Source organism: Salmo salar, chromosome 18 (genome assembly GCF_965601325.2).
Source record: "Salmo salar chromosome 18, fSalSal1, whole genome shotgun sequence".
Classification (NCBI taxonomy): Eukaryota; Metazoa; Chordata; class Actinopteri; order Salmoniformes; family Salmonidae; genus Salmo; species Salmo salar.
In genome coordinates, this window is record NC_138308.1 from 37,113,845 (window position 1) to 37,138,788 (window position 24,944).

The 24,944-nt window shown below is 44.5% G+C and overlaps 1 protein-coding gene across 2 annotated transcripts in view; it reads right to left on the bottom strand.

The window, feature by feature from the left end:
- Window positions 1-24,131, bottom strand: part of LOC145861738 (N-acetyllactosaminide beta-1,3-N-acetylglucosaminyltransferase 2) — a 42,292-nt gene extending 18,161 nt beyond the window's left edge. The window contains exons 1-2 of one of the 2 annotated variants that reach the window (XM_082964941.1): window positions 23,755-24,131; window positions 3,324-3,456 (exon numbers count right to left, since the gene is read on the bottom strand). The gene's annotated coding sequence lies outside the window, so the exon portion shown is untranslated. Of the gene's footprint in view, window positions 1-3,323; window positions 3,457-22,646; window positions 22,799-23,754 lie in introns of those variants that run through there. The other variant, XM_082964942.1, reaches the window with a different exon arrangement.
- Between the last annotated feature and the right edge of the window lie 813 nt (window positions 24,132-24,944).

Here is a 24,944-nt window from a genome sequence, read left to right on the forward strand (position 1 = left end):
CTAGTTATTGTCTCTACTGACACCATCACCGGGTTACTACATTTACTAGTTATTATCTCTACCGACACCATCACCGGGTTACTACATTTACTAGTTATTATCTCTACTGACACCATCACCGGGTTACTACATTTACTAGTTATTATCTCTACTGACACCATCACCGGGTTACTACATTTACTAGTTATTATCTCTACCGACACCATCACCGGGTTACTACATTTACTAGTTATTATCTCTACTGACACCATCACTGGGTTACTACATCTACTAGTTATTGTCTCTACTGACACCATCACCGGGTTACTACATTGACTAGTTATTATCTCTACTGACACCATCACCGGGTTACTACATTTACTAGTTATTGTCTCTACTGACACCATCACCGGGTTACTACATTTACTAGTTATTATCTCTACTGACACCATCACTGGGTTACTACATCTACTAGTTATTATCTCTACCGACACCATCACCGGGTTACTACATTTACTAGTTATTATCTCTACTGACACCATCACCGGGTTACTACATTTACTAGTTATTATCTCTACTGACACCATCACTGGGTTACTACATCTACTAGTTATTGTCTGCACTGACACCAGTGAAATGCAAAAATGGGAGAATCATTTGCATTTATGCTGAGGCTAAATGTTTGCTTTGATTTTGTTGACAAGAACATAGTGTTGTATTGAACTGCGGCTAAGACCTGGTCGGCATCACACAAAAATACAGGATTCCTGTTCTGACTAAATTAAATACTTACCTTCTTCTCTTGCTATTGGAGTTGGAATGAGCAGAACAACCCAGCTGAGCAAGGCTGAAAGCAGGCTCTCTCCCTCCCCCTCTAACCCTTCTCAGAGGCCTTCTCTCAATGAAACACAATGACCTCTTATCCATAATCCTCCCCCTTCTCTTCTTTACCCCTCTATTTCTGATTTCTTCCTCTCACTACTTCCAGGTGTCCTTTATCTTGCTTCCTCATCTCTCCCTCATTCTACCCTTTCACCGTCTTGTGTTTCAGTTCTGCTGCCTCCTAGCAACAATTCTGCACCAGTGCCTTCAGGTCCCCTGTGTCCTCTCATCCTCCCTCTCTTCTTCATTCTCTCCCTCTCAGCCATCCTCCCCTCACACCTATAGTACACATGCAATCTTTATTGCGTTGACTGCCTACTGTTCTTTTACCTGTGTAGGTGGAGTGTGTTTCAGGCAGTATGTGTGTGAGTGAGCATAACAGTTGGTTTTACCTGTGTAGGTGGAGTGTGTTTCAGGCAGTATGTGTGTGAGTGAGCATAACAGTTGGTTTTACCTGTGTAGGTGGAGTGTGTTTCAGGCAGTATGTGTGTGATTGAGCATAACAGTTGGTTTTACCTGTGTAGGTGGAGTGTGTTTCAGGCAGTATGTGTGTGAGTGAGCATAACAGTTGGTTTTACCTGTGTAGGTGGAGTGTGTTTCAGGCAGTATGTGTGTGAGTGAGCATAACAGTTGGTCTTACCTGTGCGGCAGGTGGAGTCTCTCTCTCTGTGTGTGTGTGTGTGTAACGGGAGTTGGTCTTACCTGTGCGGCGGGTGGAGTCTCTCTCTCTGTGTGTGTGTGTGTGTGTAACGGGAGTTGGTCTTACCTGTGCGGCGGGTGGAGTCTCTCTGTGTGTGTGTGTGTGTAACGGGAGTTGGTCTTACCTGTGCGGCGGGTGGAGTCTCTCTCTCTGTGTGTGTGTGTGTGTGTGTAACGGGAGTTGGTCTTACCTGTGCGGCGGGTGGAGTCTCTCTGTGTGTGTGTGTGTGTAACGGGAGTTGGTCTTACCTGTGCGGCAGGTGGAGTCTCTCTCTCTGTGTGTGTGTGTGTGTAACGGGAGTTGGTCTTACCTGTGCGGCGGGTGGAGTCTCTCTCTCTCTCTGTGTGTGTGTGTGTGTAACGGGAGTTGGTCTTACCTGTGCGGCGGGTGGAGTCTCTCTCTCTGTGTGTGTGTGTGTGTGTGTAACGGGAGTTGGTCTTACCTGTGCGGCGGGTGGAGTCTCTCTCTCTGTGTGTGTGTGTGTAACGGGAGTTGGTCTTACCTGTGCGGCGGGTGGAGTCTCTCTCTCTCTCTGTGTGTGTGTGTGTGTAACGGGAGTTGGTCTTACCTGTGCGGCGGGTGGAGTCTCTCTCTCTCTCTCTGTGTGTGTGTGTGTGTAACGGGAGTTGGTCTTACCTGTGCGGCGGGTGGAGTCTCTCTCTCTCTCTGTGTGTGTGTGTGTGTGTAACGGGAGTTGGTCTTACCTGTGCGGCGGGTGGAGTCTCTCTCTCTCTCTGTGTGTGTGTGTGTGTAACGGGAGTTGGTCTTACCTGTGCGGCGGGTGGAGTCTCTCTCTCTCTCTGTGTGTGTGTGTGTGTGTAACGGGAGTTGGTCTTACCTGTGCGGCGGGTGGAGTCTCTCTCTCTCTCTCTGTGTGTGTGTGTGTGTAACGGGAGTTGGTCTTACCTGTGCGGCGGGTGGAGTCTCTCTCTCTCTCTGTGTGTGTGTGTGTGTGTAACGGGAGTTGGTCTTACCTGTGCGGCGGGTGGAGTCTCTCTCTGTGTGTGTGTGTGTGTGTGTAACGGGAGTTGGTCTTACCTGTGCGGCGGGTGGAGTCTCTCTCTGTGTGTGTGTGTGTGTGTAACGGGAGTTGGTCTTACCTGTGCGGCGGGTGGAGTCTCTCTCTCTCTCTGTGTGTGTGTGTGTGTAACGGGAGTTGGTCTTACCTGTGCGGCGGGTGGAGTCTCTCTCTCTCTCTGTGTGTGTGTGTGTGTGTAACGGGAGTTGGTCTTACCTGTGCGGCGGGTGGAGTCTCTCTCTCTCTCTGTGTGTGTGTGTGTGTAACGGGAGTTGGTCTTACCTGTGCGGCGGGTGGAGTCTCTCTCTCTCTCTGTGTGTGTGTGTGTGTGTAACGGGAGTTGGTCTTACCTGTGCGGCGGGTGGAGTCTCTCTCTCTCTCTCTGTGTGTGTGTGTGTGTAACGGGAGTTGGTCTTACCTGTGCGGCGGGTGGAGTCTCTCTCTCTCTCTGTGTGTGTGTGTGTGTGTAACGGGAGTTGGTCTTACCTGTGCGGCGGGTGGAGTCTCTCTCTGTGTGTGTGTGTGTGTGTGTAACGGGAGTTGGTCTTACCTGTGCGGCGGGTGGAGTCTCTCTCTCTGTGTGTGTGTGTGTGTAACGGGAGTTGGTCTTACCTGTGCGGCGGGTGGAGTCTCTCTCTCTGTGTGTGTGTGTGTGTGTAACGGGAGTTGGTCTTACCTGTGCGGCGGGTGGAGTCTCTCTCTGTGTGTGTGTGTGTGTGTGTGTGTAACGGGAGTTGGTCTTACCTGTGCGGCGGGTGGAGTGTGTCAGCCTTCACTGTCCTCTGTCTGGCCTCACAGCTCTTAACCCATACTGAGTCCCACCCCCTGGGGAACAGCAGCCAATGGGACACAGAGGGGGGAGGGGTGTGGCAGGAACCTGTAGGAAAGAAAGACCAGCTGGGTGTCAACACCTCACGATAGAGACGACCAGGAACAGAAAGACCAGCTGGGTGTCAACACCTCACGATAGAGACGACCAGGAGCAGAAAGACCAGCTGGGTGTCAACACCTCACGATAGAGACGACCAGGAACAGAAAGACCAGCTGGGTGTCAACACCTCACGATAGAGACGACCAGGAACAGAAAGACCAGCTGGGTGTCAACACCTCACGATAGAGACGACCAGGAACAGAAAGACCAGCTGGGTGTCAACACCTCACGATAGAGACGACCAGGAACAGAAAGACCAGCTGGGTGTCAACACCTCACGATAGAGACGACCAGGAACAGAAAGACCAGCTGGGTGTCAACACCTCACGATAGAGACGACCAGGAGCAGAAAGACCAGCTGGGTGTCAACACCTCACGATAGAGACGACCAGGAACAGAAAGACCAGCTGGGTGTCAACACCTCACGATAGAGACGACCAGGAGCAGAAAGACCAGCTGGGTGTCAACACCTCACGATAGAGACGACCAGGAGCAGAAAGACCAGCTGGGTGTCAACACCTCACGATAGAGACGACCAGGAGCAGAAAGACCAGCTGGGTGTCAACACCTCACGATAGAGACGACCAGGAGCAGAAAGACCAGCTGGGTGTCAACACCTCACGATAGAGACGACCAGGAGCAGAAAGACCAGCTGGGTGTCAACACCTCACGATAGAGACGACCAGGAGCAGAAAGACCAGCTGGGTGTCAACACCTCACAATAGAGACGACCAGGAGCAGAAAGACCAGCTGGGTGTCAACACCTCACGATAGAGACGACCAGGAGCAGAAAGACCAGCTGGGTGTCAACACCTCACAATAGAGACGACCAGGAACAGAAAGACCAGCTGGGTGTCAACACCTCACGATAGAGACGACCAGGAGCAGAAAGACCAGCTGGGTGTCAACACCTCACAATAGAGACGACCAGGAAACAGTAGGAGACACACCGTGTTCACAACTAAGCGAGGCAAATATTATTCCCACCCAAGGCCTCAGACGAGTCTTGCCTTGTGGATTTGTTGCATCATTTCTTTCATTCTACCCCTGCTGAGGGCTTCTGTTATTTACAATCAGACATTCTGTGGACTCTCATTTCAGTGCCACCTAGACATGTTGCATGACGGTGCTGTTCTCATGCTCTACAGCAGGGTACAGAGAACTGTGATAATCATTAACTTATTGGCTTTCTGAGCAAACAAGAAGGATCAGTAAGAACAAAAAGCAGGCACCAGCTCACACACTGTGGGACATGTGAAAAGTGACCCCAGGACAGTCCCGTGATCCTGTTACCCATGTTAATCCCTACTAGGCTTGGGAGGTATCCAGACTGTCATACCGACCTTGTGCCATAATGGGATATCTGGTAATACCGGCACTGAACACTAGGGGGTGCTACTGTAATCCAAAGGTTAGCAATGCTAACAAGTGATGTAAAATCCCATAGAGAATGCTAACTAAAATGGTAATGAGCGCAATGATTAGCAGGACAGACATCCCAGCTCAAAGTTATACAAGGAACTCAAATATGCTACTCACAGATTGCTGCACACACACAAAACAACTAGACAGGAAGGCTCTTGATCCAGGAGGGGATAATCTGCTGTTACCAAGCGAAACTTGATTTTGGAATAAGTTAACCACTTAGCTAGATAGCTAACTAGCTACTAAATTAGCAATCCAAAATGCACAACTGCAGAGCATTTAGCACATTTTAGACAGTTATCAACTAATCTAGCTGGCAAACATTAACATTAACCATTAACGTAATGTAACTACATCACAACAGTGAGTGTCTCAAGGCTCCGGTCTCTCGTTGTCTGCTTGTAAACAAACACCACATGACGGGGGATTGGCGCTAAGCTTCATAATGAAAAATACTGATCCGTGAAATGAAGGACACAATCTTCTTTATCTCCTAAAGTATTTCACAAGCTGACTTCAGGTATTTACTTAAAAAGCACTCACAATTATAAAAATAAAACTTTAAAAGAAATACTTAACATTGACGGTATTGGACAAATCTTTCCTTTGGCCATTTCCAAATACCCCGGTATACCGCCCAGGCCTAAAGCCTACTATGCGTGTGCATGTGTGTATAACCCTACTATACGTGTGCGTATAACCCTACTATACGTGTGTGTATAACCCTACTATACGTGTGCGTGTGTGTATAACCCTACTATACGTGTGCGTGTGTGTATAACCCTACTATACGTGTGCGTGTGTGTATAACCCTACTATACGTGTGCGTGTGTGTATAACCCTACTATACGTGTGCGTGTGTGTATAACCCTACTATACGTGTGCGTGTGTGTATAACCCTACTATACGTGTGCGTGTGTGTATAACCCTACTATACGTGTGCAACCCTACTATACGTGTGCGTGTGTAACCCTACTATACGTGTGCGTGTGCAACCCTACTATACGTGTGCGTGTGCAACCCTACTATGCGTGTGTGCGTGTGTAACCCTACTATGCGTGTGTGCGTGTGCAACCCTACTATGCGTGTGTGCGTGTGTAACCCTACTATGCGTGTGTGCGTGTGTAACCCTACTATGCGTGTGTGCGTATGTAACCCTACTATGCGTGTGTGCGTATGTAACCCTACTATGCGTGTGTGCGTATGTAACCCTACTATGCGTGTGTGCGTATGTAACCCTACTATGCGTGTGTGCGTATGTAACCCTACTATGCGTGTGTGTGTATGTAACCCTACTATGCGTGTGTGTGTATATAACCCTACTATGCGTGTGTGTGTATATAACCCTACTATGCGTGTGCGTGTGCAACCCTACTATACGTGTGCGTGTGTAACCCTACTATGCGTGTGTGTATATAACCCTACTATGCGTGTGCGTGTGTAACCCTACTATGCGTGTGTGCGTGTGTAACCCTACTATGCGTGTGTGCGTGTGTAACCCTACTATGCGTGTGTGCGTATGTAACCCTACTATGCGTGTGTGCGTGTGTAACCCTACTATGCGTGTGTGCGTGTGTAACCCTACTATGCGTGTGTGTGTATGTAACCCTACTATACGTGTGCGTGTGTAACCCTACTATGCGTGTGTGCGTGTGTAACCCTACTATGCGTGTGTGCGTGTGTAACCCTACTATGCGTGTGTGCGTATGTAACCCTACTATGCGTGTGTGTGTATGTAACCCTACTATGCGTGTGTGTGTATATAACCCTACTATGCGTGTGTGTGTATATAACCCTACTATACGTGTGCGTGTGTAACCCTACTATGCGTGTGTGCGTGTGTAACCCTACTATGCGTGTGCGTATATAACCCTACTATGCGTGTGTGCGTATGTAACCCTACTATGCGTGTGTGCGTATGTAACCCTACTATGCGTGTGTGTGTATGTAACCCTACTATGCGTGTGTGTGTATATAACCCTACTATGCGTGTGTGTGTATATAACCCTACTATGCGTGTGTGTGTATATAACCCTACTATGCGTGTGTGTGTATATAACCCTACTATGCGTGTGTGTGTATATAACCCTACTATGCGTGTGTGTGTATATAACCCTACTATACGTGTGCGTGTGTAACCCTACTATACGTGTGCGTGTGCAACCCTACTATACGTGTGCGTGTGCAACCCTACTATACGTGTGCGTGTGTAACCCTACTATGCGTGTGTGTGTATATAACCCTACTATACGTGTGCGTGTGTAACCCTACTATGCGTGTGTGCGTGTGTAACCCTACTATGCGTGTGTGCGTGTGTAACCCTACTATGCGTGTGTGCGTGTGTAACCCTACTATGCGTGTGTGCGTGTGTAACCCTACTATGCGTGTGTGTGTATGTAACCCTACTATGCGTGTGTGTGTATATAACCCTACTATGCGTGTGTGTGTATATAACCCTACTATGCGTGTGTGTGTATATAACCCTACTATGCGTGTGTGTGTATATAACCCTACTATACGTGTGCGTGTGTAACCCTACTATACGTGTGCGTGTGCAACCCTACTATACGTGTGCGTGTGCAACCCTACTATACGTGTGCGTGTGTAACCCTACTATACGTGTGCGTGTGTAACCCTACTATGCGTGTGTGTGTATATAACCCTACTATACGTGTGCGTGTGTAACCCTACTATGCGTGTGTGCGTGTGTAACCCTACTATGCGTGTGTGCGTGTGTAACCCTACTATGCGTGTGTGCGTGTGTAACCCTACTATGCGTGTGTGCGTGTGTAACCCTACTATGCGTGTGTGTGTATGTAACCCTACTATACGTGTGTGCGTATATAACCCTACTATGCGTGTGTGCGTGTGCAACCCTACTATACGTGTGCGTGTGTAACCCTACTATGCGTGTGTGCGTGTGTAACCCTACTATGCGTGTGTGCGTGTGTAACCCTACTATGCGTGTGTGCGTGTGTAACCCTACTATGCGTGTGTGCGTGTGTAACCCTACTATGCGTGTGTGCGTATATAACCCTACTATACGTGTGTGCGTATATAACCCTACTATGCGTGTGTGCGTGTGCAACCCTACTATACGTGTGCGTGTGTAACCCTACTATGCGTGTGTGCGTGTGTAACCCTACTATGCGTGTGTGCGTGTGTAACCCTACTATGCGTGTGTGCGTGTGTAACCCTACTATGCGTGTGTGCGTGTGTAACCCTACTATGCGTGTGTGTGTATATAACCCTACTATACGTGTGTGCGTATATAACCCTACTATGCGTGTGTGCGTGTGCAACCCTACTATACGTGTGCGTGTGTAACCCTACTATGCGTGTGTGCGTGTGTAACCCTACTATGCGTGTGTGCGTGTGTAACCCTACTATGCGTGTGTGCGTGTGTAACCCTACTATGCGTGTGTGCGTATATAACCCTACTATACGTGTGTGCGTATATAACCCTACTATACGTGTGCGCGTGTGCAACCCTACTATACGTGTGCGTGTGTAACCCTACTATGCGTGTGTGCGTATGTAACCCTACTATGCGTGTGTGCGTGTGTAACCCTACTATGCGTGTGCGTGTGTAACCCTACTATGCGTGTGTGCGTATGTAACCCTACTATGCGTGTGTGCGTATGTAACCCTACTATGCGTGTGTGCGTATGTAACCCTACTATGCGTGTGTGCGTATGTAACCCTACTATGCGTGTGTGTGTATGTAACCCTACTATGCGTGTGTGTGTATATAACCCTACTATGCGTGTGTGTGTATATAACCCTACTATGCGTGTGCGTGTGCAACCCTACTATACGTGTGCGTGTGTAACCCTACTATGCGTGTGTGCGTATGTAACCCTACTATGCGTGTGTGCGTATGTAACCCTACTATGCGTGTGTGCGTATGTAACCCTACTATGCGTGTGTGTGTATGTAACCCTACTATGCGTGTGTGTGTATATAACCCTACTATGCGTGTGTGCGTGTGTAACCCTACTATGCGTGTGTGCGTATGTAACCCTACTATGCGTGTGTGCGTATGTAACCCTACTATGCGTGTGTGCGTATGTAACCCTACTATGCGTGTGTGCGTATGTAACCCTACTATGCGTGTGTGTGTATGTAACCCTACTATGCGTGTGTGTGTATATAACCCTACTATGCGTGTGTGTGTATATAACCCTACTATGCGTGTGCGTGTGCAACCCTACTATACGTGTGCGTGTGTAACCCTACTATGCGTGTGTGTATATAACCCTACTATGCGTGTGTGTATATAACCCTACTATGCGTGTGTGTGTATATAACCCTACTATGCGTGTGTGCGTGTGTAACCCTACTATGCGTGTGTGCGTATGTAACCCTACTATGCGTGTGTGCGTATGTAACCCTACTATGCGTGTGTGCGTATGTAACCCTACTATGCGTGTGTGCGTATGTAACCCTACTATGCGTGTGTGTGTATGTAACCCTACTATGCGTGTGTGTGTATATAACCCTACTATGCGTGTGTGTGTATATAACCCTACTATGCGTGTGCGTGTGCAACCCTACTATACGTGTGCGTGTGTAACCCTACTATGCGTGTGTGTATATAACCCTACTATGCGTGTGCGTGTGCAACCCTACTATACGTGTGCGTGTGTAACCCTACTATGCGTGTGTGTGTATATAACCCTACTATACGTGTGCGTGTGTAACCCTACTATGCGTGTGTGCGTGTGTAACCCTACTATGCGTGTGTGCGTGTGTAACCCTACTATGCGTGTGCGTGTGTAACCCTACTATACGTGTGCGTGTGTAACCCTACTATGCGTGTGTGTATATAACCCTACTATACGTGTGCGTGTGTAACCCTACTATGCGTGTGTGCGTGTGTAACCCTACTATGCGTGTGTGTATATAACCCTACTATGCGTGTGTGTGTATATAACCCTACTATGCGTGTGTGTGTATATAACCCTACTATACGTGTGCGTGTGTAACCCTACTATGCGTGTGTGCGTGTGTAACCCTACTATGCGTGTGTGCGTGTGTAACCCTACTATGCGTGTGTGCGTATGTAACCCTACTATGCGTGTGTGCGTATGTAACCCTACTATGCGTGTGTGTGTATGTAACCCTACTATGCGTGTGCGTGTGCAACCCTACTATACGTGTGCGTGTGTAACCCTACTATGCGTGTGTGTATATAACCCTACTATGCGTGTGTGTATATAACCCTACTATGCGTGTGTGTGTATATAACCCTACTATGCGTGTGTGCGTGTGTAACCCTACTATGCGTGTGTGCGTATGTAACCCTACTATGCGTGTGTGCGTATGTAACCCTACTATGCGTGTGTGCGTATGTAACCCTACTATGCGTGTGTGCGTATGTAACCCTACTATGCGTGTGTGTGTATATAACCCTACTATGCGTGTGTGTGTATATAACCCTACTATGCGTGTGCGTGTGCAACCCTACTATACGTGTGCGTGTGTAACCCTACTATGCGTGTGTGTATATAACCCTACTATGCGTGTGCGTGTGCAACCCTACTATACGTGTGCGTGTGTAACCCTACTATGCGTGTGTGTGTATATAACCCTACTATACGTGTGCGTGTGTAACCCTACTATGCGTGTGTGCGTGTGTAACCCTACTATGCGTGTGTGCGTGTGTAACCCTACTATGCGTGTGCGTGTGTAACCCTACTATACGTGTGCGTGTGTAACCCTACTATGCGTGTGTGTATATAACCCTACTATACGTGTGCGTGTGTAACCCTACTATGCGTGTGTGCGTGTGTAACCCTACTATGCGTGTGTGTATATAACCCTACTATGCGTGTGTGTGTATATAACCCTACTATGCGTGTGTGTGTATATAACCCTACTATACGTGTGCGTGTGTAACCCTACTATGCGTGTGTGCGTGTGTAACCCTACTATGCGTGTGTGCGTGTGTAACCCTACTATGCGTGTGTGCGTATGTAACCCTACTATGCGTGTGTGCGTATGTAACCCTACTATGCGTGTGTGTGTATGTAACCCTACTATGCGTGTGTGCGTATATAACCCTACTATGCGTGTGTGCGTATATAACCCTACTATGCGTGTGTGCGTATATAACCCTACTATGCGTGTGTGCGTATATAACCCTACTATGCGTGTGTGTGTATATAACCCTACTATGCGTGTGTGTGTATATAACCCTACTATGCGTGTGTGTGTATATAACCCTACTATGCGTGTGTGTATATAACCCTACTATGCGTGTGTGTATATAACCCTACTATGCGTGTGTGTATATAACCCTACTATGCGTGTGTGTATATAACCCTACTATGCGTGTGTGTATATAACCCTACTATGCGTGTGTGTATATAACCCTACTATGCGTGTGTGTATATAACCCTACTATGCGTGTGTGTATATAACCCTACTATGCGTGTGTGTATATAACCCTACTATACGTGTGTATATAACCCTACTATACGCGTGTATATAACCCTACTATACGCGTGTATATAACCCTACTATACGCGTGTATATAACCCTACTATGCGTGTGTATATAACCCTACTATGCGTGTGTATAACCCTACTATACATGTGTATATGTATGGTATGAAGAGATGAGCGAGGTCCATAAATGACGAAGGGTGACAGAGATGTAGGCCGAGGTCTAGGTTTGTGTCAGCACACCAAAATGTGTAGAGTGGACAACACTATTCACACACTGTCAGACTGTCTGACTCACTGCCATCACTCTTCTTCCCAGTTTCTCCTGGTTCATCTACTACCTTCAGGATGAGGAACCATCTAACGGCAAGTTGTAAAATAGTCAACTAGTCCTTTCAGGAGACCCGAGAGACATTACTGTAACGTAAACTTGAGCATTTCTTCCGTCTCGACTACTACCTCCGGAGGTTATGGGTGAGCCTTCCTCCAGTCACTCCCCTCAGAGCAGGGCAGCGGAAATAGAACGGTCTCATTGAGCACAACACTCCTACAGTAAAAATCTTAATAGCAGAGTAAATGTTTTTGAAACAGCTGAAAATGTATAGATATGAGAGTTGTTTTATTGAGATTTTAACTGAAATTGCAGTAACAGCCTGCTCCATTCTGACATTTTTGCAGTAGCTTAAAAAACCAAAAAGAGTCACCGGTGTTTTGTCTGGCTGCAGTGAGCCATGTAAAACAGCTGTCAACTCACACCGAATTACCCACGCTTTCAGTCAGAGCTTACTTTACCATATGTAATGACTTGCATGATATTGATAAAAATGAAGCCTGGTTTGTTCTAATGTTGTAAGGTAGGCCTACTGTACTTTATATTTGTATTTCTTTCCCTCTCTCGGAGGACCTGAGCCCTAGGAACATGCCTCAGGACTACCTGACATGATGACCCCTTGCTGTCCCCAGTCCCAGTCCACCTGGCCGTGCTGCTGCTCCAGTTTCAACTGTTCTGCCTGCGGCTATGGAACCCTGACCTGTTCACTGGACATGCTGCCTGTCCCAGACCTGCTGTTTTCAACTCTCTAGAGACAGCAGGAGCGGTAGAGATACTCTCAATGATCGGCTATGAAAAGCCAACTGACATTTACTCGTGAGGTGCTGACTTGTTACACCCTCGACAACTGTGAATATTATTATTTGACCATGCTGGTCATTTATGAACATCTTGGCCATGTGCTGTTATAATCTCCACCCGGCACAGCCAGAAAAGGACTGGCCACCCCTCATAGCCTGGTTCCTCTCTAGGTTTCTTCCTAGGTTTTGGCCTTTCTAGGGAGTTTTTCCTAGCCATCGTGCTTCTACATCTGCATTGCTTGCTGTTTGGGGTTTTAGGCTGGGTTTCTGTACAGCACTTTGACATATCAGCTGATGTAAGAAGGGCTTTATAAATACATTTGATGATTTGATATGAGAGGGGGAGTTAATCAATCATTTTTGATCGGCTAACGTTACTTGATGAAGACGTTGTTTGCTGTAGTAACTGTGCTCTCGTCTTGAAGCTAAAAAGTAATGTGTGTAACGTTAGCGACAGGAATATAAACCCTTTAATTGTTTGCACATGCTTGTGAATTGTTGCGTTATTCAAGAGTGTAATATGGTTGAGATGAAAAGTTGTTTGCATAGTGGAATAGTTTGTTGTTAGCATGCTTAGCTACTGGCTAGTTACCTACGTTACTGGGATATTTACATTACATTTTAAACTAGTGCAAGAATGTCCGTTTCCAAGCTCCCAAACACTCTCTCGGCAGGCACATGACAGTCCGTTGCTAATGTAAATTGAAATGTTGATGTAAATATTATGTACATTTGAATCTCATTACGGTGCCTCTGCTAGAACTCTGTTCAATTTGAATAAGCCCTAAATCAGTCTGAAGACTGGAGTCGCAGCCATAGACCTCATTAAACAATTATACAAGATAACAGCAGGAAGGAAGTTAACTCAAACACCCTCATTACCTCTGACCATAATACTGCTCGGACTGTTGACTGATGAAGAATAAAAATAAAATGGAGTAGTTTAAAAATGCCAAATATCATTTTTCATAGTGTGCAATGCAAGTGGAGCCTAAGCAGAATGATGTCATGCTGAATGAAGCTTGTTAGGAGACTTGTCCAGCCAGACAAGTCTACTCCTCAAAAACCCATTGGATGAGAAAGCCAGATGTCTCTCCCCTCTGACCTTCTCCTCCAATGGGTTTTGAGAAGGAAGCCAGGAGAGAGAGTATGAGAGGACGGGAGGAGTATGCAATTGAGATTCTCCCATTGTGCATCAGTCTAAAGTGGCTTCATCTATTCTCCATCTGGACTTATTGGAAATAATGTGATGGTCTAAGCACTATGGTGGACGTATCCTGGAAGTTAATCACGTGACGGTCTAAGCAATATGGTGGACGTATCCTGGAAGTTAATCATGTGACGGTCTAAGCAATATGGTGGACGTATCCTGGAAGTTAATCATGTGACGGTCTAAGCAATATGGTGGACGTATCCTGGAAGTTAATCATGTGACGGTCTAAGCAATATGGTGGACGTATCCTGGAAGTTAATCATGTGACGGTCTAAGCAATATGGTGGACGTATCCTGGAAGTTAACCAAAGGCAGGTGACAAATGTATGTCCACTATAAGCCTATAGAAACGCATTGGCCTTTTTTAGGACAGATTTTGGTGAGAGTGAAACTTCCCGGGTCGCCTCATCCTCTCTGAGCTGGGAAAAACTGTCGCAATGGATTATGGTCATTGTATTGAATTAAAAAGTTTCTACACTGAACTAGGGTGAATATTTGCTTAATGAAAACAACTCCCTTCAGCCCAGCGTCCCACATCGTTCTTGACTTGATTTCTCTGCTGAATGAAATCAAGCGCTGGGCTCAACACAAACAACTAAATGGGATTCAAGTAACTGAACCGATGTCAGTCAATTAGTTGTTTAATAACCCCTCCCCGCCAAAAGAGAGGTTGGTTAATCCCTCAGCACTACATGACACGACCGACCAATAAACAACAGAAACGTGTTAGCTGACACGACTGACCGACCAATAAACAACAGAAACGTGTTAGCTGACACGACTGACCGACCAATAAACAACAGAAACGTGTTAGCTGACATGACTGACTGACCAATAAACAACAGAAACGTGTTAGCTGACATGACTGACTGACCAATAAACAACAGAAACGTGTTAGCTGACATGACTGACCGACCAATAAACAACAGAAACGTGTTAGCTGACACGACTGACCGACCAATAAACAACAGAAACGTGTTAGCTGACACGACTGACCGACCAATAAACAACAGAAACGTGTTAGCTGACACGACTGACCGACCAATAAACAACAGAAACGTGTTAGCTGACATGACTGACCGACCAATAAACAACAGAAACGTGTTAGCTGACATGACTGACTGACCGACCCATAAACAACAGAAACGTGTTAGCTGACATGACTGACTGACCGACCAATAAACAACAGAAACGTGTTAGCTGACATGACTGACTGACCGACCAATAAACAACAGAAACGTGTTAGCTGACATGACTGACTGACTGACCAATAAACAACAGAAACGTGTTAGCTGACATGACTGACCGACCAATAAACAACAGAAACGTGTTAGCTGACATGACTAACTGACTAACTGACCAATAAACAACAGAAACGTGTTAGCTGACATGACTAACTGACTGACTGACCAATAAACAACAGAAACGTGTTAGCTGACTGACTGACCAATAAACAACAGAAACGTGTTAGCTGACATGACTAACTGACCAATAAACAACAGAAACGTGTTAGCTGACATGACTGACTAACTGACCAATAAACAACAGAAACGTGTTAGCTGACATGACTGACTAACTGACCAATAAACAACAGAAACGTGTTAGCTGACATGACTAACTGACCAATAAACAACAGAAACGTGTTAGCTGACATGACTGACTGACCAATAAACAACAGAAACGTGTTAGCTGACATGACTGACTGACCAATAAACAACAGAAACGTGTTAGCTGACATGACTGACTGACCAATAAACAACAGAAACGTGTTAGCTGACATGACTGACTGACCAATAAACAACAGAAACGTGTTAGCTGACATGACTGACTGACCAATAAACAGAAACGTGTTAGCTGACATGACTGACTGACCAATAAACAGAAACGTGTTAGCTGACATGACTGACTGACCAATAAACAGAAACGTGTTAGCTGACATGACTAACTGACTGACCAATAAACAACAGAAACGTGTTAGCTGACATGACTAACTGACTGACCAATAAACAACAGAAACGTGTTAGCTGACATGACTAACTGACTGACCAATAAACAGAAACGTGTTAGCTGACATGACTGACTGACCAATAAACAACAGAAACGTGTTAGCTGACATGACTGACTGACTAACCAATAAACAACAGAAACGTGTTAGCTGACATGACTGACTGACTAACCAATAAACAACAGAAACGTGTTAGCTGACATGACTGACTGACTAACCAATAAACAACAGAAACGTGTTAGCTGACATGACTGACTGACTAACCAATAAACAACAGAAACGTGTTAGCTGACATGACTAACTGACTGACCAATAAACAACAGAAACGTGTTAGCTGACATGACTAACCAATAAACAACAGAAACGTGTTAGCTGACATGACTGACTGACCAATAAACAACAGAAACGTGTTAGCTGACATGACTGACCGACCAATAAACAACAGAAACGTGTTAGCTGACATGACTAACTGACCAATAAACAACAGAAACGTGTTAGCTGACATGACTGACTGACTGACCAATAAACAACAGAAACGTGTTAGCTGACATGACTAACTGACCAATAAACAACAGAAACGTGTTAGCTGACATGACTGACTGACCAATAAACAACAGAAACGTGTTAGCTGACATGACTAACTGACCAATAAACAACAGAAACGTTTTAGCTGACATGACTGACTAACCAATAAACAACAGAAACGTGTTAGCTGACATGACTGACTGACCAATAAACAACAGAAACGTGTTAGCTGACATGACTGACTGACCAATAAACAACAGAAACGTGTTAGCTGACATGACTAACTGACTGACTGACCAATAAACAACAGAAACGTGTTAGCTGACATGACTAACTGACCAATAAACAACAGAAACGTGTTAGCTGACATGACTAACTGACTGACTGACATGAGAAAAGCTGCTGATGAAGAAACATTTCTAAATGGCACTTGGTGTATTCTACTATTCTAACAGTTCCAAGGGTCGGGGGCCCCGTTTCTGGAAATTGATCCGTGGGCCTGTAAGTTGTCCTCCCTGATTTAGAGGCTTTAAAAAAAAAAAATACACAAGTGTTTTATGTTTTCAGAAAAAAACAAAAAAAAGGTGATCTGTCAACAAATGTCCTCATCCTAGACGATCTGTTTAGTAGATCCAGCTGTGTGTCAACATTCCTAAATGATTAGAAAAGATAAGCACCAGGTCATTTCCTGATTTGTGGCGCTCATCTTATCCCTCATTGGGTGTTGAGGCATATAGCACAACGTTGTAATTGTTGACCTGCGAAGTGGACTCTTCTTGACATTGAGTCTTTAGTGTAATCATGGACACTCTTACTGATAGTTGTGGCTGCTTTGCATGATGAATTGTCTTTACCTTCTTGCCCCTTGTGCTGTTGTCTGGGCCCAATAATGTTTGTACCCTGTTTTGTGCTGCTACCATGTTGTGTTGCTGCTGCCATGATGCTGTGTTGTCGCCAGTGCTGTGTTGTCGCCAATGCTGTGTTGTCATGCGTTGTTGCCAATGCTGTGTTGTCTCGTCGTGATGTGTATTTTGTCCTATATTTTTAGCAGGCCTTTTGCCTTTTAGTAGGCCGTCATTGTAAATAAGTATTTGTTCTTAACTGACTTGGCGAGTTAAAGGTTAAATAGTAAATAAACACTAGTGTTGAGGTCAGAAAACATCTGACAAAACGTTGATATAAACTGTGTTAACGGGGACATTACACAGAAATTCAAATGATGAATACAAGATGATGCTGAAACATTGGTGATTTACCCAACAAATGACTGGCAGCTTACACAGTAGACTCTCAGTTGGGGTCTATTTTAACAGTCTACAGTTGGGGTCTATTTTAACAGTCTACAGTAGACCCTCTGTTGGGGTCTATTTTAACAGTCTACAGTTGGGGTCTATTTTAACAGTCTACAGTAGACCCTCTGTTGGGGTCTATTTTAACAGTCTACAGTTGGGGTCTATTTAACAGTCTACAGTAGACCCTCTGTTGGGTCTATTTTAACAGTCTACAGTTGACTCTCTGTTGGGGTCCATTTTAACAGTCTACAGTAGACTCTCTGTTGGGGTCTATTTTAACAGTCTACAGTTGGGGTCTATTTTAACAGTCTACAGTAGACTCTGTTGGGGTCTATTTTAACAGTCTACAGTTGGGGTCTATTTTAACAGTCTACAGTTGGGGTCTATTTTAACAGTCTACAGTTGGGGTCTATTTTAACAGTACAGTAGACCCTCTGTTGGGGTCTATTTTAACAGTCTACAGTAGACTCTGTTGGGGTCTATTTTAACAGTCTACAGTTGGGGTCTATTTTAACAGTCTACAGTTGGGGTCTATTTTAACAGTCTACAGTTGGGGTCTATTTTAACAGTCTACAGTAGACCCTCTGTTGGGGTCTATTTTAACAGTCTACAGTAGACTCTGTTAGTCAGCGCCTCTAACTGTTTGGGTCACACAAAGGACATATTGGTTTACAGAAATCCATACTTAGGTGTTGTTTACCTGGTCACTGTCTCCAGCTCTGTTGCATTTACAGAACAAACCCAATGTAAGTAAATATCCATGATAATGGCATATTTCACATTTCAGGGTCAAATCATCTTAAAGTATCTTTACTGAGTTAGAAAATCAATTTAACCCTTTGGGATGATTCCGACATGGAATGTAATACTTACAGTACCAGTCAAACGTTTGGACACCTACTCATTCCTGGGTTTTTCTTAATTTTTACTATTTTTTACACTGTAAAATAGCGAAGACATCAAAGCTATTAAATAACATATGGAATCACGTAACCAAAAAGTGTTATAAAATATATTTTGATTTGTTTATTTGAGATTCTTCAAAAAGTAGCCACCCTTTGCACACTCTTGGCATTCTCTCAACCAGCTTCATGAGGTAGTCACCTGGAATGCATTTCCATTAACAGGTGTGCCTTGTTAATTTGTGGAATTTCTTTCCTTCTTAATGGGTTTGAGCCAATCAGTTGTGTTGTGACAAGGCAGGGGTGGTATACAGAAGACAGCCCTATTTGGTAAAAGACCAAGTCTTTTTGGCATGAACAGCTCAAATAAGCAAAGAGAAACGACAGTCTATCATTATTTTAAGACATGAAGGTCAGTCAATCCGGATGAGTTCATTCACAGGACAATCTTTATACGAATAATAGTTTAAAAAATAAATAATTAAAACATTTAATCCAGGTTATGAACATGTTACGGTAATGAGAACTCGTTATAACAAAATGTTCATGGTCTCGGAAAACGGTTTTTAACGTTACATCTGAACAGTTGTGATTAATATGGACAATAATTTGATGGCATTTTATCCATTACAAAATAAAAGGTTTGTCTTTTTAAAAAAAATGTACCAAGAGTAATACACACACACACACAATATTGTACAGACATGGCCCAATGGTATTCCTAGAAACAGAGACCACAACAAGCAGTCATACACTCCTGGAATGTGCTAGAAAACCTTTGGAATTCTGCCCATCAGCTCCAGGAAAGAGATCACGTGATATCCCAGAAATTATTTAATATTAAATACTTAAATCAAATCGTTATTTGTCACATCCGCCGTATACAACAGGTGTAGACCTTAGTGAAATGCTGAATACAACAGGTGTAGACCTTACAGTGAAATGCTTACTTACAAGCCCTTAACACAGTTTTCTTAACTGCATTGTTGGTTAAGTAAAAAATATATACAATTATTAACAAATAAATAAAACAATTACATGGGCTCATAACTTATGTTAGTAAAAACATAGTATACAATATAAAATTACATAAGGCTGAAGTTTGCTGACCGGGAAACCTGACCAGGAAACACTCAAACTGAAATAGTCAAACTGAAATAGTCATCCCTTCAACAACTTCAGAGGCCAAAGATGGTTATGGGCACCTTGCAAGTTGATGCAACAGTGATCTCTAGGGGACTAGACACTGAGTGGACAAAACATTAGGAACACCGGCTCTTTCCATGACACACTGACTAGCTGACTCCAGGTGAAAGCTATGATCCCTTCTTGATGTCACTTGTTAAATCCACTTCAATCAGTGTAGATGAAGGGGAGGAGACAGGTTAAATAATGATTTTTAAGCCTTGAGACAATCGAGACATGGATTGTGTGTGTGTGCCATTCAGAGGGTGAATTGTCAAGACTAAAGATGCATGTGCTTTTGAACAGTGTCTGGTAGTAGGTGCCAGGCGCTCACTCCGGTTTGTGTCAAGAACTGCAACGCTGCTGGATTTTTCACACAGTTTCGCGTGTGTATCAAGAATGGTCCACCACCCAAAGGACATCCAGCCAACTTGACAGAACTGTGGGAAGCATTGGAGTCAACATGGTCCAGCTTCCCTGTGGAACGCTTTAGACACCTTGTGGAGGCCATTCCCCAACGAATTGAGGCTGTTCTGGGGGGGTGCGCAACTCAATATTAGGAAGGCGTTAACGTGTTGTACACTCAGTGCACGTGTTCTAGGGAACTGGGCCCTAGAGCCCTAGTCAAAAGTAGTGCACTATTTAGGGAATAGGATGCCATTTGGGACCAAGCCTGGGATACACACAATACATCTATCACACTTCAGATATAGCTGACACTGTCTCCGCTCCAAAGGTGTGTGTGGCCTGATCTGCCCAGTAAGTGTTTGTGTGTGTGTGTGTGTCACAGTTTGTGCAACTTCTGTGCAGCATGTCTGGCCATTTTTAAAAGGTGTGTGGACTGCACTTCCTAATGTGTTTGTGTTTTCCAAAACACATCCTGCTGCCTCAACCCAGCCCCAGAAGTAGTCAGAGTGAGTGAGTAGGCCAGTCAAACACGACACAACAGCCACTGGATAAAACCTGTTAGAAGATGGTGGTGGGACTAATGCAAAAAAATTTTAAAAAATAAAATAAAATCACCTTTCAAATGAACATTGACAAGACATGTTACTGTAGGTTACTCTCCCACACTCTCTCTACCAGAACACACGGAAGCAGGATTTCCTAGCATCATCTCTCTCCTCACAGGTGTCTGTGTTTCAGGACTCTAGACGAGACACACAGCTCATATATGTCGTCTCTAAGAACAATAAGGATGGTTGGTTCTAGTAGAACGGCCACCAAACGTCCTGTTCTAACCGTTCCTACTTCCTGTCTGTCTGTCTGTCTGTCTGTCTGTCTGTCTGTCTGTCTGTCTGTCTGTCTGTCTGTCTGTCTGTCTGTCTGTCTGTCTGTCTGTCTGTCTGTCTGTCTGTCTGTCTGTCTGTCTGTCTGTCTGTCTGTCTGTCTGTCTGTCTGTCTGTCTGTCTGTCTGTCTGTCTGTCTGCGTGTATAAAAGAGGAACGACATGGGGCTATAATGATGATATTGACCAGGCGTTTTAAAACTTCCCTGTTCCTTTAGTCTGATATAATACAACTAAAACGGGTCACACTGTGTTCCTCATTAGGATACTCTACCTGACTGGTGCAGAAATCCAGTTTGATCCAGTTAGCATCCCTCTCAATCTAGTGCAGCATAGCCAAAGCCTTCTATGGATGGCAGTCAGATAGGAGCACACAGTGGTGGCTGGAGCTTGGCAATATATTAAATGTAATAAAAATTGTATTTGTCACGTGGTGAATCTAAAGGGTGTAGACATTACCGAGAAATGCTTTCCTTATGAGTCCTTCCAAAAGAACAACAGGAGGAATAAAATACACAGGAATAAAGCCACATACAAGGAATACCATATATCATGAATCCCAGTATACAGGTATGATCTACAGGTTGGTTCAATACCCTCTAGAAAATGGTATTTTTATACAGTGGTAAATAACTGAAAAGTCCAACTAATTGGACTACTTAACTGTCAGTTCTGTCCTAGCGTGGTTGAGTGGAAAACCCATCAGCATGGAGAAATACCATTTAAAAACCCTTCTAATTCATTTGTTGCCCTTCTAGGGTCCATGCACTAGTCATAAAACTAACTCAGAAACAGAACAGAGTAACATACCGCCACAGTCAAAATAAAGACAAATCTGATATTTGGGTCATATCGCCCAGCCCTATTGGTGGTACTCATGTGGTCCTGAGTGGCGCTAGCAGCCAAAGGTCAAGGGTTCAATTCCCTCAGGTGATCACATGATAAAAATGGACACACTCACTACTGTATTTGAAGTATCTTTGGATTAAAAACGTCTGACCAAAGTCCTACTGTGGTGTTTTACACAGATACCTGCACCTCTACTGGACAACACTTCAGACACTAGGTCAGTAGTCTCTAGAAAAGGAGTGTGTGTGTGTGTGTGTGTGTGTGTGTGTGTGTCTGCTGGTTCTGGGACATAAAATCCCCCGACGTCCCCACAAGGATAGTAAAATAAGGAAAATGAACCCTCGTGCTGACATTTCCCAGGGGTTAGCTTTAAGAGTTAGGTTTAGGAGTTAGGTTATGGTAAGGGAAAATAGGATTTGGAATGGAAATATATTTGAGGTCCCCATGAGGATAGAAGAACATAACGTGTGTGTGTGTGTGTGTGTGTGTGTGTGTGTGTGTGTGTGAGAGAACCCTGACAATATTCTCTCTGTCAGGTGTTAATTGCCTTTGTGTCATCATGTTGAATTCCTGAATTTGAGTCAGTTGACCATGGAAGTGCAGCCAGCTGCCCCGCCCTAAATGGCACTATTCCAGCTGCATGAGGACACAAGGGCTGTTGGAACTACCTGTCCCCGGCTGCTGTCAGCCCGTCAGTGACACACTGTGTCAGTCAGGGTGTCTCTTCAGCCCTAAAACACACCAGACTACTACATCACTGCTACATATACCTGGGTCTGCCTTTGGAACAGAGATAAGACCACACTGTGTCAGTCAGGGTGTGTCTCTTCAGCCCTAAACACACCAGACTACTACATCACTGCTACATATACCTGGGTCTGCCTTTGGAACGGAGATCAGTCTTCCTCCCTCTGTATCAGATCAGTCTTCCTCTCTCTGTCTGGATCCTTCTGTCTGTCTCTGTCTACCAGTATACACAGCTCCCTTCATGCAGCACATCCACTCTAGTGGACATCCACTCTGGGTTTGAAACTAGGTACATATGTGTCAAGTCTATTCCAACCTGGATACTTATGCAAGACACTCCCCCAAACGGCCCGGCATTTCCAGTTGTAATGGTTGACTCAAAAGTTACAAAATGACCTTGGTCCTAAAAATGGCACCAAAAGACAATGCTATATTATCTCTAAAAGGGATATTCCCCATTGAAACTTGTACAGAACATAAAAAACAGACAATTTGGGTGTTAAACTGTGGCAACGGGGTGCACATTTTAGGAGATTATATGTATAGAACTGTGCCTGTTTATACAACAAAATGATCTTAGTTCTGTAGTCACTGCACCAAAGACACTCAGTCTACTACAGTAACGTCATTTCATGATCCTGAAGTCTCGAAACTACTGCTGCTTATTGTGTGGGATGCAACATTCTGACGATAGAAATGTAGCCTATAGAGCTGTCTGGTCTTTCCTGTTTTCCGGTTCTGTACGTTGGTTTTCTATGTGAGCGATCTGTGTCCTACTCGCTGCCCTCTGAACTGTCCATCTGGTGAGTGACTGTTGATAATCCACTCACTCTACAGCCGGTTTCGACAGTATTTTAGAAGCGTAGACTACTTATTGTAGGCAGGGAATTTCCACTACGGGTTTCATTATGCTCCTCCTCTTTATCGTACTTAGTAAAATAAACTTACAATACGCCCATGAAGTCAACGAGACGTCTGCGTATTAACTTAGGAAAATATTTGGCCATATGACTGATTTCCCCAGATAGCATATGTTTGAGTTGCAACCACTACGCACAAGCGAACTCCGGGTTTTCAACAGAAATGGACGGAGAGAGCAAAGACGTGCGTCAAGCGATCAGAAATACGTTTGACAAAAACTAAATATTCAGACTGGATATTGGAGAAACTAGATTAGTAAACTCTCAATATGGCTGATAAATCACATTAATAATCGTAAACAATCATAGCTACCTTGTCTTTGAATCCTAAACCCAGGTTCGTTCTCTCATCATGAAGTGAATTGTCTCCAAGTCGCCCCCTAAAAAACCCGAAAACTCTCCTTCTCACTTCTTCAGAAAACTGCAACCCTGTAGCGCATGGAGATGGCGCATCTGACATCCGTGCTGTAAAAGGTAGCGTTCAAACTTTCCGTAGACGTATCGTCCAATGATTAATAGGCTACAAGCCCGCCGTTGATTACTTCACATTTTAAGCGAAATGTTCACTAATACCTTGAGGACAAACAAGGTTTATTCCAATTTCGAGTTTAGATTGTGTGATCGGGAGTTCCTTACCCTTCCTACTCGCACCAGTGACACAGATTTGCTGATTGACGGCTGGAAAACCAGACTCCTCCTAAATAAAGGTATGACGTTGCCTTTGTTCGGCCTATTTACCTCCTCAGGAGTTGGAAAAAAACTTTTTTTTTTATTCAAAAGGCAGTAAAACAAAAATGATGGAGTGAGTTTTAGTAAAAATACCTTGATGTAATAATTTGTTATAGGGACATATGTGCTAGGCTAATGCTGTATTCACACAGGTTATCGTCATAAACTAGCATTTTACATACACCTTGATCACACCGACAGTGTTTTTGCGCAAAATGGTATGCAGCGTCATCTGGATATGTGGGCAACAAAAGTTCAACATTCACCTTCTGCTACCATTTCTGTCAAGCTGTCTACGCACACAATTTGATGCATACGTTAGATAAATCCAATGTATGCACCTCACAGAAAGCACTGCAACTGCCTCTGCAATGCAACGCTGCAAGGCTAACACAGCGTTCCATTGGAAATGAATGTACTTCTGGTGTACCAAAACGCAAGGACACTGTAGGTGTGATCGAGGCGTTAGTATTCACACTCCATGGCCGGCATCACAACAAAAAGAACGAAGCTACACGCGAACAACTTGTTCTGTGGTTTTACTACATGTACCTCACCGCAAAGTAATGCCCAGGTAGAACAAATCCAAAGCATGCAACACACTGCACACTGAGATTTTAGAACAGCACCAAATAAAGTTGCAGAAAGCCGTGTGGTGTTGTAATTCTAAATGGCCAGACAGCTAGCAACAATGACAAGAAAGTGGCATGTGGGGAATCGTAAGTGGCTCGATTCAGCTAGTTTTATCTTGTTCTTCATTTAACATTTATTTAA